This window comes from Mustela erminea, chromosome 15, assembly GCF_009829155.1.
Source record: "Mustela erminea isolate mMusErm1 chromosome 15, mMusErm1.Pri, whole genome shotgun sequence".
Lineage (NCBI taxonomy): Eukaryota > Metazoa > Chordata > Mammalia > Carnivora > Mustelidae > Mustela > Mustela erminea.
Window position 1 is genome coordinate 37,760,487 of NC_045628.1, and position 15,824 is coordinate 37,776,310.

Genomic DNA, 15,824 nt, shown 5'->3' on the forward strand with positions numbered 1-15,824 from the left:
AAACTAGTGAGAATATCAGCTACAGCTGACAAAGATGGCAAGTGTAGCTCTGGCATATCTTGACTTTCTGGCCTACTTCTAAAGTACTTACACTGAATTTGCTCTTTCCAGTTCAACTTTATCCTATAATCCAAAATTTTACTCAGTCTTTTTTTCAATTTATACCAAATATTTTGTCTTTATTTCATAGTATTCTTTACATAATCACTTCTGTGATGTACAGAAATGTTAATCATCTCTGAAGTCAAGACAAAAAAACTATTTTCTAACTCATAATTTACATGAGAAAAGGGGCAACTAAGTTTGAATACAACTCAATATGTGTATATATATATATGAAATATGTAGTATATCACATAAATAGCTATATGTGATGCATTAATGTTTCTGTAAACTGTATTTATGCAAGAATGAAATGGGATATATGTAATAATTCAGGAGGTTACCCTGAGTTACACTGTCTGCTAGGTCAAGTCAAAAGAAACAAGTTAATTAAAAATTAAGTTCTGGCCCCCAAAGTGCAAAGGGAAATTTCCCCTTTATCTCACCCTTATTTGTTTTGGTTTGTTTGTTTTTTTTCAGGATGAACTTCTCAGTCTGTCTGAGAAGTTCTAGTTTGATGCCTGATGTTCTGACAAAATAATTGATAGTATCCCCTTTCACTCGGAAATGTCTCCTTTTAGAAGGTGTATTATATGGTATCACAATAGAAGGCCTCCCATCCATCATCAGTACCTTCTCTTTTTCTATCCTCTCGAAGGTGAAGACTCTCCCCTTTAATAAGACGGGTATGAAAAATAAGAAATAGGTTTTTCCTCTGCAGTAATCTGTATTATTATTCACATTTGAAACTTTGGTGCAGGGCACCTGGCTGGCTCATTAGGGGACAAAAGCAACTCTTGATCACAGGGTTATGACTTCTAGCCTCACATTAGGGGTAAAGTTTACTTAAAAAATAAAAGTTAAAAAAGTAAGATTTTGGTGCAAATTTTGATACCCCAGGATAGTAGTATTAGAAATCATCCTCTAATTATAAAAAGTGAAGATTTTCACTAAGGATATATCTTAGTCTGAAGATTAAAACACCCCTTGTCTATTTACACTGAAGAAAAAAAAATAGCAGATAGAATTTATTTCAAAGAGGAAAATCAAAGTAGATGTAAAATTTTATTATGAAAAGTAATTTTTGTGAATTTCAATGAATATTCAGGGTCATTAAGTATGGGAAAGGGTAAACTAGATATAGGTCCCCTCAAAGACAAGCAAAAGCACATACATATTTTTATACTATTTTTGATTATTTTTTTATTTTGAAATTTTTTTCTTAAAGTCTACTTTTTGAAATAGTTTTTTAAATCCATTTTGAAATAATTTCTGATTTATAGATAAAATACAGTACAAAGTTTTCTGGACTCTTCACTTAGCTTCTTATGATGTTAACATCTTATATAACTAAAGTACATTTATCAAACAACAAACATTATAAAGATGTACCCACATTTTTTATTTTCTACTGTTGTTTCCATTAGGAATCAATCTAGGACACCGTACTGCATTTATTTCTTAGGCTGCCATAGTCTGCTTCGATCTGTGACAGTTCTTCATTCTTTTCAAGACCTTGACTTTTTTGAAAATTAGTTTTCAATATTTTGTAGATCTCCCCTTAATTTCAGTTTGAGTAGTGTTTTATAATGAGTTACGGGGTTTGAGAAAGAACAGGACAGGTGACCTCATAGCATCATATCAGGGAGTACCTGCTATCCACGTCTTAACACTGATGACATTAACCTTGATTACTTGATTAAGAGTCTGACATAGCAAAGCTACTTCTTTCCATGCCATCCTCAGTTTGTAGGAAGGAAGTCATTAGGTCCAGTTCACACTCACAGGATGGAATTAACCACCAACTTCTGAAGGGAGGGCTAGCCTGTAATTTGTAGGCCTGTGATCAAACCACCATAGTAATTAGAATTATTTTTGATGGAATACTTTGAGTCTATGCATGTATTCTGTTTCTTAAATCTTCATCTACTATTTCACTAAGTCATTGGATCTTAGCTATAGCAACTATTATTATGCTGTTCTGATGAGTTTTTTCTTTCATTGCTTATACATTTATTATTTGGAATTCTTCAGAAAGAAAATATTTCCCTTATCTAACATTTATTTAATAATTTGTTTACATCAGGATAAACTTAAAGATATTCCTTTTGTTCTTTTTTAATCATAATTCATACAGTCCTTGTTTAATTTTGTTATTCTAATTTTTCTGGCTTTAGCTTCTGGAAGTTCTTTCAGGTTGGTGCTTGGTGTTAAAAAATCTTCCTTATCTTATGGCTTATGATATATGTGGCCCTCCTCCGAGAATCAAACATTAATTCAAATAGTCCTTGATCTTTTTACTGAGAAACCAAGATCTGGGTGCAAAGATTGCTCATTTCTCTTGTGGTGTCACTGCTTATAGCCTGTCCCAGAATACAGAATTAGAAAATATATGTATGTTTTCATATCTGTGTATGTACTTATATTTATAATTACTTCTATACCTGTCAATCTCTTTCTCTTTCTCTCTCTCTCTCTCTCTCTCACACACACACACACATATGTTCATACCACTATCTTCTACTCTGATCCAACAACAAAGGTTTCATTTATACCTTCAATTTTGACATCACCTGGAATTTTTTTTTTCCTCAGACTTTGCAAACTTACCACTTTTTAAGAAAACTCTTCGATAGTTCTGGGGTTTTTGCTTACATACTCCTCCTAAAATGATCTCCCCCGCCACCAGATTTCTAGACATTCACCCTTCTGTTTTTCAGGAGCATAATTCTATCATCTCCCATTTCAGTGTGTGTGTGTGTGTGTGTGTGTGTGTGTGTGCACGCTTTCTTTTCAGAAAGCAATTCATAATTCAGCATGCTTAAGTGCCTTTTATTTAATATAAATTCTATTGACTTACACTCAGTTTCTCAATTGGTCTACCCAACTTCACCTCAAAAATCTCTACTTTAAAAAAAAAAATCTCTACTTTATTATGACTAAATAAATATCTAAAATAGATCCTGCTCCTCTTCAATGTTTTTCTGACTTTTTTTCAGATAAAATTCAAATGTCTTAAAATAATGCAAAGCTCACCATGATAGAACCCACATGCTACTTTAAACTCACATCTGCCTGCCCAATTCAGGATTAATTCAAATACATTCCCCCCCCGAATACCAAGTTGTTTCTTTTCTCCTTTCTCGTCCCCCCATCTAAATGGTTGAATTGCACATTATTCTTAAAAATGCATAAAATTGTAATCTATCAAAATATTTTTCATGTGGTCACCTCACAATTGAGAGAGAGAACATTGCCAACATTCTAGAACCACTGCCCAACTTTTAATGATATTTTCCTTATTCACTGATTCCTCCTTTTCTTTCTTCCAACTTTTTGATTACTAGCACCATGGTTCATTTTAAATTTGCCTAAATGAAATCCTAACTGAATTTTGCTTGTGCCCACAGTACACTCTTCAACCATTTTGTTGCATGAAGTTAAAATATGTTTATTTATTGTTTTTCTTTAAAAGAATATAGAAGACATTATTTATCTATCATATTGTTGAAGGACATTTGGATTTTCACAAGCCTTGGCAACTAAAAAAATGATGATTTCTGCAGAAATGCATAATTAAAGATATATATACACCTGAGTTCGGAATCATTGTGTCATATACATAAATTTCATAATTTGGTAGATAATGACACAGTGTTTTTCAAATTTGTTGTAATGATTTAGTCTTCTACTGGAATCACATTTTATTTGAATCACATCTTCATCACACTTAGAACAGTTATAGCTCTCTTCAAATTTTAGATACATAGTATCTATGTGTGGTTATTAATATTTCATGGTGGTTTTATTTTGCACTTATCTGGTTACTCATTAAGTACTACATTTTAAGGTGTTTATTAACCATTTGAATATCCTCTGTTTGGAAATGCCCAATTATGTCTTTTGATTCATTAAAGATCTTTATCCATTGTTATGTCAGCCCTTCACTGGTTATACGTGCTGTGAATATCTGCTCCACTTGTTATTTAACATTTATTAGTATTTTGTTCAATGAAATAGTTAAAAAATAATTCAGAAAAGAGACTAGTCTGATTAGTATTTATAGCTGATGAGCTGATGGCATCCTGATTAAGAAACCACAATCTTAATCGTTCCTTCAAGTGTTCATTTAAATTTTGAATTTGGGAATTTGGTAAAAATGAAATAATTCACTAATGAAGTAAGTATTTAACTTAAACCATTAAAATAGCTTTTTCTTTTAGTAAATTTAGATATATACTTTCATTTTCTATGAGAATGGCAGCTTTGCATTTTGGATTGTGAAGATTTAGATCTCCTAATTGAAATCTCTAGGTTATAAAAGTTTTTTTGTGACTTGTTCCCTGTTATTTAAACTGGAAAAATATATTGGAAAGTGATTGAATGTGAATAAAAAATTCAGTATTGAGGGCGCCTGGGCGGCTTAGTGGGTTAAGCCTCTGCCTTCAGCTCAGGTCATGATTTCAGGGTCCTAGGATTGAGTCCCACATTGGGCTTTCTGCTTGGTGAGGAACCTTCTTCCTCCTCTCTCTCTCTGCCTGCCTCTCTGCCTAATTGTGACCTCTGTCTGTCAAATAAAAAAATAAAATCTTTAAAAACATCTGTACTGAAAATTGATATTATAGGGGTGCCTGGGTGGCTCAGTAATTAAGCATCTGCCTTCCGCTTGGGTCATGATCCCAGGCTCCTGGAATTAAGCCCCACATCAGGCGCCCTCTCTCACTTCTCCTGCTTGTGTCCCCTCTCTCACTCTTTCTTCCTCTGTCAAATAAATAAATAAAATCTTTAAAAAAAAAAAAAAGAAAAAATGATGTTATAAGCAGTATTTCTAATTGTGTGTGTGTGTGTGTGTGTGAAGAAAATAATATAATGGGAAGACTGTATATGATATATTGTGTTTTTCTTGTGTTAGTTGCCAAATTAATATCCTACTAGATTATTTAGAATTTGGGTTCATTATTTAACATGTTATGTTGTACATATATAAGCTGAACAGGTAAAGTTAACTGAACATAGACTTGATTTTCTTTAGATTATATGTTTTGTTTAAAAAATTAAAGTCTATTTCACAGGATGAGTTTGCCCATTTAGTTTGTATTACTACAAAATTTTGTATTACTGTATTACTGTATTACTGTATTAATACAAAATTTTGTAATTTTGTAATTTTGTATTACTACAAAATTGCCATAACTTTGATTAGTTTTTCTACTTTTATATGTTCTCACTAAATACAGGAACCTTTATTAATTGAAATGTGCTTTTTAAGAGGACATGCACTTACTCGGCACCTTTTCCATGGAACTAAATTAAATCCGATGACATGTACTTCGACTTCCCGGGAGTGGTAATTTCCCTTAATAAGGACACTCGCTACTAGTTAGGAGAGGCTCAAATGGGACTTAAGGGTCCACAAGGAGCTCAAAGGTTGTGGATTCCTTTTTTTTTTTTACTTCCAGGACTTCTGTCACCAATTATCTACTAACCGCAGAAGTTTCAGCACTCTGTAGGAGACATTTAAAACTACTTCTTAAACTGAACTTCGTTCAGAATTTTTGGTTATACCTGTTAGGATCTGTAAGAAAGTGCCACTTCTGTCTTCCTTCCCATTTATCACTTCAACAGCTCTCCTACCCGTGTGACACAGACTAGTGAGGTGGGAGCAAGTTCCTGCCTCCAGAAACAACGTAAAATATCCTGTTCTATGGCAACAGTTGCATTTTCCATTCTCTCATAAGCTATTTTTCATCATTTTTAAATCTTTTTGATCATCTAATTGTCTATTGAGACTACCAGTCATTACTATGTTGCTTTAGAAAAGCTGGAGAATTTTTTTTTTACTACTATTTTAATGAATCATTATTGACTTATTCAACATAGGAAAGAAAAATTCCTTTTTTGGGGGAAAACTATTTTTAATCTAATATCATCTATATTCAAATATGTGATAAAGAGATCTCTGAAGAAAATGATTCTCTTGCTTATCTTTATAGGCACTTTTGTTTACAGGGGTGAAAAAATGTTAATTTATATTCATTTGTCAATAATAAAATTAATACCTACTAAAATGTGTATCAGGAAATAATCTAACAGGAATTTCTGGAAGGTTTTATAAAATTAATGATATCATTTATTTCATAGGCACCAACTAAAAGGTGCATTTGCAGTATAACCCTGCAAAATTATTGATTGAAAATTAAAATAAGCTTGATATATCTTGATATAAATTATTAAAAAAATAAATATATAAGGTATAGAAAAAACAGAGAATGATGGTATAGAGAATCTGAAAGACTAAATAATTTCCACTGTGACTCCTTAAGTGGCTAGAGCCCCATATATTCCTCCTCAGCTATCCTGCTGAACTCAAACCACCTAACCACGTATCAGTTAGACCATAACCACAATTTGCTTCCTCTACAACTTGTTCCATGATTTATGTTGCCTAAATTACCCAGTATTTTCTTAAGAGTTTGATTTTTCAGAAAAACAAACAAACAAACAAAAAACCTAACCTCTGATAAACCTTCCTAAATGTGTTCTATAATATCCTTGGTCCCCCAGTCCCCTCAGGACACTCAACTCATCATCAATCTATTCTCATGATGCGTTGTTTTCATGAATGCTTTAAGTGCCTGAGCTACCAGTTTGGGGGTGTTTCCTTCCTCACACAGAGGAAGCTTCAGCACTGTGGCTAAGAGCTCAAGGTTCATAAGCAAAGGCCAGACTCCCATATTAAATAGTCATTTCATTTTGGTTGTGTTATTTTTATCTCACTGAGTTTTCCTTTCCTTCCCTGGAAAAATCAGATCATATTTTATTAAACGATTAATAAAAATATGTATTGTGTTCCTATTCTTCACCAGTTAAGTCTATTAGATGTTGGGTATGTAGTATTCACTCAAGCAGATGGAAACCTTGACCACATTGGTGGTAGACGTCAATGAGAAGAACATGAGAGTTTTCCATATGAATCTTACACAAAAAAATTCAGATGTGTGAATAAAAAGCCATGTTTCTTTTTTGACCTGAAATCATATTGAAACCGACTTTAAGGTCCTATCTTATAACAAGGACAGGGAATTAAATCTAATGTATTACTGGGACCATGCTCCCTTCTCTAGGGCTTCACAACAATACAGTTCAACTATGGCGATAAAAAAGGAGGTTAATTGTCATATCCTTATCCCATTATGGGTAACTTTGATGTACTTCCTATCTATGCTCAGTAATACCTCGAGGTTACAATAGGCTGTTGCTAATGTGCAACCTCACATTCACCAATCTTTTCTAGAGCATTTCAAACCAAACCATGAGATCATCTATCTGAAGTTGAAACCACTGCCTCAGGTCTCTGCAAGGTAGTGGTGTCTGGGTATTACTATCATGGGAACACCATTCTCTATCAGACCTAGAATAAATCACCACTGATTCTCCTATTCAATCTTTTCTCTCCTCAGAGGCACTCATCTGTCTCTGTTCTCTATTAGCAAAGTTCTTAAGGAACTTAGCTTTCCAGAGAATAAAGTAAGAGATCCTATTTTCTGAAAGGGTCTTTTTATTTTCTTCTCTACAATCCACACCTTAACATCATTCACAGAACAAAGCGCATCTGAGTGAAAGAGAGGCACAAATGTCTGACTGATCTGCTTCAAAATAAAGAAAAAAATCATAGAAACTTAACAATTAGTATCTAACATAATATTGTTATCAAGTATTAATAATACCTTAATATGTAGTTAATATTTAAAAATACTTTAAGCAATAAAGAATGTCTTTATAATAGAGAGTAACATGATGTTATGGGAAAAGCTGTGTATTGTATGGGGTTTCACAGAAATAATTTCTGAAGAGATGACATTTATAAAAAAAAGATGAATGGGGCACCTGGGTGAATCAGTCTTTAAACGTCTGCCTTTAGCTCAGGTCATGATCCTGGGGTCCTGGGTTTGAGTCCCGCACCGGGGTCCCTGCTTGGCGGGAAGCCTGCTTCTCCCTCTCCCACTCCCCCTGCTTGTGTTCCCTCTCTTGCTGTGTCTCTCTTTGTTAAATTAAAAAAAAAAAAAAAAACCTTTAAAAAAAGATTTTTTTTTTTAAATTTTGATGCTATGTGAAAGGCTGAGGACAGAACAGCTCAAAGTCTTAGAACCTCTATGTTGAAGTTTTCTAAACTGAGAAAGAACTGAAAATGACCAGTGTGATAAGTGTATATTGAACAAAAGGAAAGAATGGTTGGAAAGGGCACTGTGAAGATAAATAGGGCTCAGGTCATAAAAGATCCTATAGGATATGGAGAAATAATTTTGATTCTATGTCCTGGGAGAAGATAATTATATGTTTAAGTGGACAAGTCCTATTATTTTATTTTAATTTTTAAAGAGATCACTTTGGCAGCCAGGGAGATGTTTGAAATAGAATAAGAGAGAAAGTTGGAAGATGTGATAGGAAGTTCCTGCAGGTGCCCAGGCCAGAGATGAGTGTGCTGGGGAGAAAAGATGAGGGATCCTTTTGCAGTGCCCTTTGGATCGCACAGTCACCACTTAAGAAACCACCTTACACCAGTTAGAATGGCCAAAATGAGCAAGACAGGAAACAACATGTGTTGGAGAGGATGTGGAGAAAGGGGAACCCTCTTACACTGTTGGTGGGAATGCAAGTTGGAGCAGCTACTTTGGAAAACAATGTAGAGATTCCTCAAGAAATTAAAAATAGAGCTTCCCTATGACCCTGCAATTGCATTACTGGGTATTTAGCCCAAAGATACAGTTGTAGTGAAAAGAAGGGCCATCTGTACCCCAATGTTTATAGCAGCAATGGCCACGGTCGCCAAACTGTGGAAAGAACCAAGATACCCTTCAATGGACGAATGGATAAGGGAGATGTGGTCCATATACACTATGGAGTATTATGCCTCCATCAGAAAGGATGAATACCCAACTTTTGTAGCAACATGGACAGGACTGGAAGAGATTATGTTGAGTGAAATAAGTCAAGCAGAGAGAGTCAATTATCATATGGTTTCACTTATTTGTGGAGCATAACAAATAGCATGGAGGACAAGGGGAGATGGAGAGGAGAAGGGAGTTGAGGGAAATTGGAAGGGGAGGTGAACCATGAGAGACTATGGACTCTGAAAAACAATCTGACGGTTTTGAAGGGGCAGGGGGTGTGAGGTTGGGGTACCAGGTGGTGGGTATTATAGAGGGCACGGATTGCATGGAGCACTGGGTGTGGTGCAAAAACAATGAATACTGTTTTTCTGAAAATAAAAAATTTAAGAAAGAAAGAAAGAAAGAAAGAAAGAAAGAAAGAAAGAAAGAAAGAGAAAGAAAGAAAAAAAGAAAGAAAGAAAGAAAGAAAGAAGCAATACAGGGCTCCCCCTCCTGGTTGGGTCGGGCGTTTATGTGAGGAAGCGATGGAGCTCACGCCCAAGAAACCAGAGGAACTGAGCTGGAAAGGGGTTCACTTCACAGAGCTGCCAAGGTGGGCATGAGAATCAAACTGCAAAGCAACAACTGTCCCAACAACGTGTTGAAGGAACTTAGTAAGCACCAGCTCTGGAAAACCATGTGTAATGTTACCATTGTGGTGGAGAGCCTCTCCTTCCTGGCTCACAAAACAGTGCTGGCTTATATGACTAGATACTTCCGGAAACTTTTCCTGAATATTGGGCTTGATGCTACCAGGATCTGTGTGGTGGACATTATCACCCCTGGCAATGCTGAGAAGATTCTGAGCTTTATCTACACATCAGAGCCTGGACAGAACCAATCAATGTTGGGGTCATCTATGTAGTAACTGAGTATCTGGGTGTGGAAGATCACTTCACCTTTCCTGACCTGGAAAGCCCTGCTGTGGCCACACCCTGAATGAGCACCAGTGGTACCCAGAGCTGTAGGTCAGCAGAACCCACTCATTCCCTTTGAAGAGTGGTGGGATGATGGAGAGCAGTTTGGTCCTAATAGGAACTCTGTGTTAACCTAGAGATGCTGGAGGAAGCCATAAAGAGGAAAAGACAGATATTGCCAATGATGCTAACCATAGCCTAAGTCTGTTTCAGTGGCCATGGCCACCCTCTTCTGACCATGATGCTCTTGCTCCTTCTGTGCTTCTTACTAGGATAATGAACCAGCCAGTCACAGTCAGCATGGCCATCCAATCAGCACAAGCTCCTGGAGGCCATACAACGTTGAGAGCAGTGGAGACTTTAGTAAAAATAGTTTCTTTCCTCCTGACAATGCAAGTAGACATCACTGAAATAACTAATTCGTGTGTGAGCAACAGCAACCACTGCAAAGATCCAGGCTTTGGGAAGATGGATGAGCTCCAGCTGGATGAGCATCCAGCTGGATGACCTAGGGGTGATGGCTGGCAGTCTAAAGACCCCACTGGGGAGACAGGCATAGGTGAGGAGGTGATTGAGTTGAGTGATGCCAGTGAAGACAGGCTGACTTTCAGAGAGAACGATGACCATGAGAATAAGGCCATGCCCTGCCAGGGGTACAAAAAAGTTCTAGAGCACAACATTCATTGGATCCGACAGCATGCTCGGGACCATGTGGACCTGCTGACAGGCAACCACAAGTTTTGGAGACCCCACTTCTAGCACCGAAACTCCCTGGTTACCCACGTTCTAGTCCATATTGGTGTTTTCCTCCTTTCTTGTGACCCATGTGAAACTAAGTTCATTATCAAGTGGCAGCTGACCACCCACCGAAGGTATGGAATATTAGAGAATATCATCGTCCACCCCAATGATCCCATGACTGGGCATCCAGGTTTGTTTTCAGGTGCAGCCTCCACGGAACTGGAATGCAGTCTCTGTAGGAAGGCACAGGCCAAAGATCTCCACATGGTCCAGAGCCACATTTTTGACCATCTCCACTTGGAAGGTGCCAGGCCTATGGTATCTGTGACCAGTACCACTTCTCCTCTGCAGCCCCAAAGGACACATGTTCTTCCACCTGGGCATTTCAGTCCTCTCCTGCTCCCTCTCTGTGATGGGCTTTGTGGTCTGCTATCTCCTAGAGAAGCACACGGCTGAGCACTGAAGCCTGGAAGATGCCCTCATCCCTGCCACCCGTGCAGCCGGAGCTTCAAGACTGAGGGTGCCTATCATGATTGTGTCAGCAGCACAAATAGAGCAGTGGCCTTAAGGCATGGTTATCGCACTCAATAGTTCAGAAGTGGAAGCTTCCATCGAAGGAGTTCCTGAGTGAGGAGCTGGCCCAACTGCAGGGCCACCTGGGAACAGCAAGTATATACCTGCAAGGTTTGTGGCAAAACCTTTGCACATGCAAGTGAGTGAGTGAGTTCAGCTACCTCTGGTGGCTCCATAGGTAAGAAGCTGCCCAGCGTGAGGGGTGCCACAAGTGCTTCTGGGGCCATTGGGACCTCCAGTGTTGCCTGGGGATGCACTCGGCGGTTCTCCTGTACTGCAGTGCAGTCTGTGGCTGGAACGGCTCCACCTCAGCTGCGTGAGCAAGCACATGGGTGTGTGTGAAGGCAGCCTCTTGCTCGACTGCCTCGTTAAGCAGAACTTCTTGTACCGTATCCATTGCTGAGAGGCAGAAAAGAGCCTGGACCACTGATTGGATCTAAGCAGAACCAGGGGAGCACCCACCTTCCCCAAATTTCCAGTTTTACTGATAGGTTCTAGACTTCTAAGAATCCAACCAACAACCTCACTGAATAGAGAAGGTGTCAAAAAGTTTTCACTGTGGTGATTGCCACCAGATTTCCAACTGGGTACACCAGCTATGAGGAAGATTCTGGGGACATGGACATTCAGAAAAGAGGAGTCAGCAGGACAGCTCATCTCAGGTTCCAGGCCCAGCTCTTAGCTGGGAGAAGAAGATGGGCTGGAGGTGCCTGCTTGTTCTCAGACTCTACTCTACTGATTGGACGGTAAAACCTTTCTGCAGTTAGATCCAAACTGGGGTCAGAAGGCTTTGGGATGAATCCTTGCCAGGCAGAAGAGCATCCAGCAGTGCCAGCTGAAATGGCAGCCTGGATGGGCAGGAAGGGAGTTTTCTCTTTTCTTCTCAATTCCAAAGAAACTTGATTTTATGCAGTGACATCCCAGCATGTCAGGCCTTCTCTGTGGGGTAAAGAGGACAGGGAGCTACTGTGATGTAGTCATTTGTCTGCAGTGGTTACCTCCACTGACCTTGGTTGTCCTGGTGGAGAGGTGGGGATGCCTCTGACAGCAGCAGCCTTGCCTTAATTTACATCCAGACTCCCACCTGGGAGCGTGTTTGGTCTGTAGGGCAGATGAGAAGACCCCGTGAGCTGGTAGAATAGTGGACTGTGAGCCCGTCACGATTAAGGGCCAAGGAATTGGTGGTGTGTAGAGGGATGTGCATTCCGTTTTTCCCCTTCAGGTAGCCTGTTGTTTATTTTGTGCTAAATGGGCAGGAGCTTGTGCAGTTCATCTTTGACCTGTCGAAATTTATCCTGATCTGTCATTGCGTCCCCGCTAGAGGGCACTAGTGGACAGCAGCTGGCTCAGGCCCTCCCTATGTGATGGGGGAAAGCGTCTACCCAGTCTTTGATGCTGTATGTTTCTGTTCTTCATTGACTTTTGAGGAGGTCTTGGCCAAAGAAGACTTGAGGGAGAGGGCCCTTGCGTCCCACATATTCACAGGGTGGCACCACAGTAATACTCTACCTTACCCTGCTTGGCTAAGCTCTGGGAGTCCCTGGCCTTGGGCTGGACACTGCCCTTGGTAGGACTCGTTTGGTAGGTTCCCAGGGCTGTTTCACAAACAAGTGGTTTTAATGAATTCACAAAGCCCTTTTGTACATGAATATTTATGTTTGCTTTTGTATACATATCCCCCAGCATCTCTTTTGGATAAGTGGCTTCGGGAAAATGAATTTCTCCCCAGCAAGTAGCCATATTGGGGGGGATAATATTGACCTGAGATTTGGGAAGCATGGGCTAGAACTAGGGAAGGAAGTGTCAAGTCATTAAACAAGCAAATTCTTGATTTTGTCTCCAGGTGGTCTCTTGCAGGATAAATCCAGAGAACCTGTTAGGTAATACATACAAGTTCTAGAAAGTTGGGGCTTGTTGAATTCCTGACCTTCATTACTGTTCCTACCTATGATTGAGTAGACTGGGTTGAGGGCTGGGTTGAGGGAATCAAGTCATGGGAAGGACATCTTTCCTAAACTTGGAAAGCCATACTAAAACATACAGGTGAACCAGATCTCTGTCCTTGTTGGATTTGCTCCTCTCTCCCCAACCTGAAATTGATAAAACCACCAAGTTGAGGTGCATGGCTCTCTGGTGGGGTGAACGGTGCCTGAAAGGATTTGTGTCAGTGGCCACTTTCCACCATCATGTATCACCTTGATACATGTTCCCTCAGGACAGTCTTGTCAGGAAAACAGTGCTGAGACTTAACATCCGTGACTAGCTTCTCCCCTCCTTCGCCACAATGGGCATTAGAGATTCAAGAAGGAAAATGTGTAAAAGACGACAGTCACATATCTGCTATGTTTTCAAGCCTGAGTGGTCCCTCCAAGACGTTTAGTGAAGACTGCTTTTTGAATAGTCAGATCTGAGAGAGGTGACACCTACCGGAACACAGGCAGGTAACCGAGAATGCATCCTGGAGAATGCTAGAGAAACCCTTTACCTTGAGAGGGCATCATGGATGCTGAATGGTCTCTATACTTAACCTGAAACTGTGAGTTTTCCCTTTTTGCCAGTAAATCAAAAATCAAATCCTTGAAATTGAACTCCTGAAACACTAAACAAAAACTGTACCCCTTGATTCTTCTGAAGCCAGCTGGTGAATCAGTGTGGTCCCATGTGTTGCTATCAGAGAGGTAATAGGGTCAGCAGGTCAAGAGGTTCATTGAGCAAACCCTGTTCCTCTACATATCCCCATATTCTCACTTGACCCCTCCCTCTGTTTGGAGTCCTGTTTGCTGCCTCTGACTCCAGATCACCTTTCTCTGAATTGCTTTACTTGAAAAACTATACTGTGGCAAAGAGATTTTGGGGTAGCTGGTGGAACATATTCAATTTGTTTTGTTTTAAAAAAATTTTTGTTTTGTTTTGTTTTCATTTTGTTTCAACCTTTCTTTTATTTAATTTTGCTGCCCACCCCCCTGCCCTGGAGTCCAGATGAACATTGTCTTCTGCTATATTATTCCAAAGTTCTGTTTGACCCTTGAATGTCTTTTTTTCCTCACTTTCCTCATTTTATTGTACTGTACTCGGGACCAACTGCAGAGCCCTTTGTTTAAAAATTAAGAATTTTGGGAAGGCAATGGTAGAGCATGCAACCATTCCCAGTTCTATTCCTTAAGGGAAAAAGTAATCTGGGAAAAGCAGCAGAGGTTGCTTCTGCCAGAAGAGGTTATCTGTGTCCTGCCTCTCCTATGACTGACTGACAGCTCACTGATGTCACCACACCACTGGAAATGTCTACTGTATCCTAATATTTGGTCCTACATTTTAAGACTTCATGGAGTCTCCATAGGTTATAGCTAGTTGGAAAGAAAGAAGGTAGGGGTTGGGCTCAGGTGACACCTAAGAACCAGGAAATTGGTTAAAATTTCTTTTGACTTTCTTCTCTTCTGATCTATCTGTGGTCTTTTATCTCCAACAAGTCCTTGAGCTTACGTACCTTCTCCCCAGTCAGGTTTTGCTACTGATCAATTTTCTTCCTTTTGGGGCCTCCCACTGTGCCCTATTCTTCAGACTCCTCAATTTTGGAAGTACATTTAAATCACTGGATAGATGAACACCGATTTTGTTGACATGAGACTGAGTGGTGTGGAGAAGACTGTGTCCATCTAGGGACTCCTTATTCCTATATCCTGCATTGATTAAGTCAGGAAGCCCAGGGCACCGATCATCTGTTTCATTGTGATCACTCACCATAAACTTAACATCAGAATGAAAATGAAACTGTTTTGATTTCCATGTTTCTATAACACCCTTCCCTTGCCCTGCCTCCCCTCCCCTCTCATCTCTACTGGTGGAAGCCTCTCATGAAAACCAAGTAGAGTTGTTAATGTCTAGATGTTTAAAATCCTTGTAAAAAAGAATCAATACAACTCTATCAATGTCGTGATGGTTATTACTGGAGAGTATTTTATTTTCAGAATCAGAGAAGCTAATGAATCTTACACAGGAAAGAAAGAGTTATTATTATGGCTAGGAGGTTATATAAACATTCCTTGATTGTTTATATGGATTTTTTTTTAAGATTTTATTTATTTGAGAGAGAGAATGAGAGAGAGAGAGAGAGAGCACGAGTTTGGGGGGTAGGGAGAGGGACAAGGAGACCCCTCTGAGCAGGGAGTCCAATGTGAGGCTTGATCCCAGGACCCACGATCCCAGGATCATGATCTGAGCCAAAGGCAGATGCTTAACCAACTGAGCCACACAGACAGCCCCTGTTTCTCTGGATTTTATGCTACTTGCCAACTTTTTACAATTTGCAATTTTTTTTTTTTTACATATATATTTGTCATAGTATTTAATTTAACACAGTAAAAACATTTATTAAAGAAATTTCCAAAACTGTAAAATCTTCATGTACTTTAAAACACAAATTAACAATCCCTCATGCCATTTATGATTTGGAGTCTACACTATATGGAAGCAACAAAAGTAAGATTTTTTGTTTCAATTAAAATTCTATTATTCTTAAGAAATGCCTTGAAATAACCACATTATCAACTAATATCTTGAACTA

At 38.9% G+C, this 15,824-nt stretch overlaps 1 pseudogene; it reads left to right on the forward strand.

Moving 5' to 3' along the window:
• The first annotated feature begins 5,425 nt into the window (after positions 1-5,425).
• LOC116574065 lies at positions 5,426-11,693 on the forward strand (annotated as a pseudogene).
• The last annotated feature ends 4,131 nt before the right edge of the window (positions 11,694-15,824 follow it).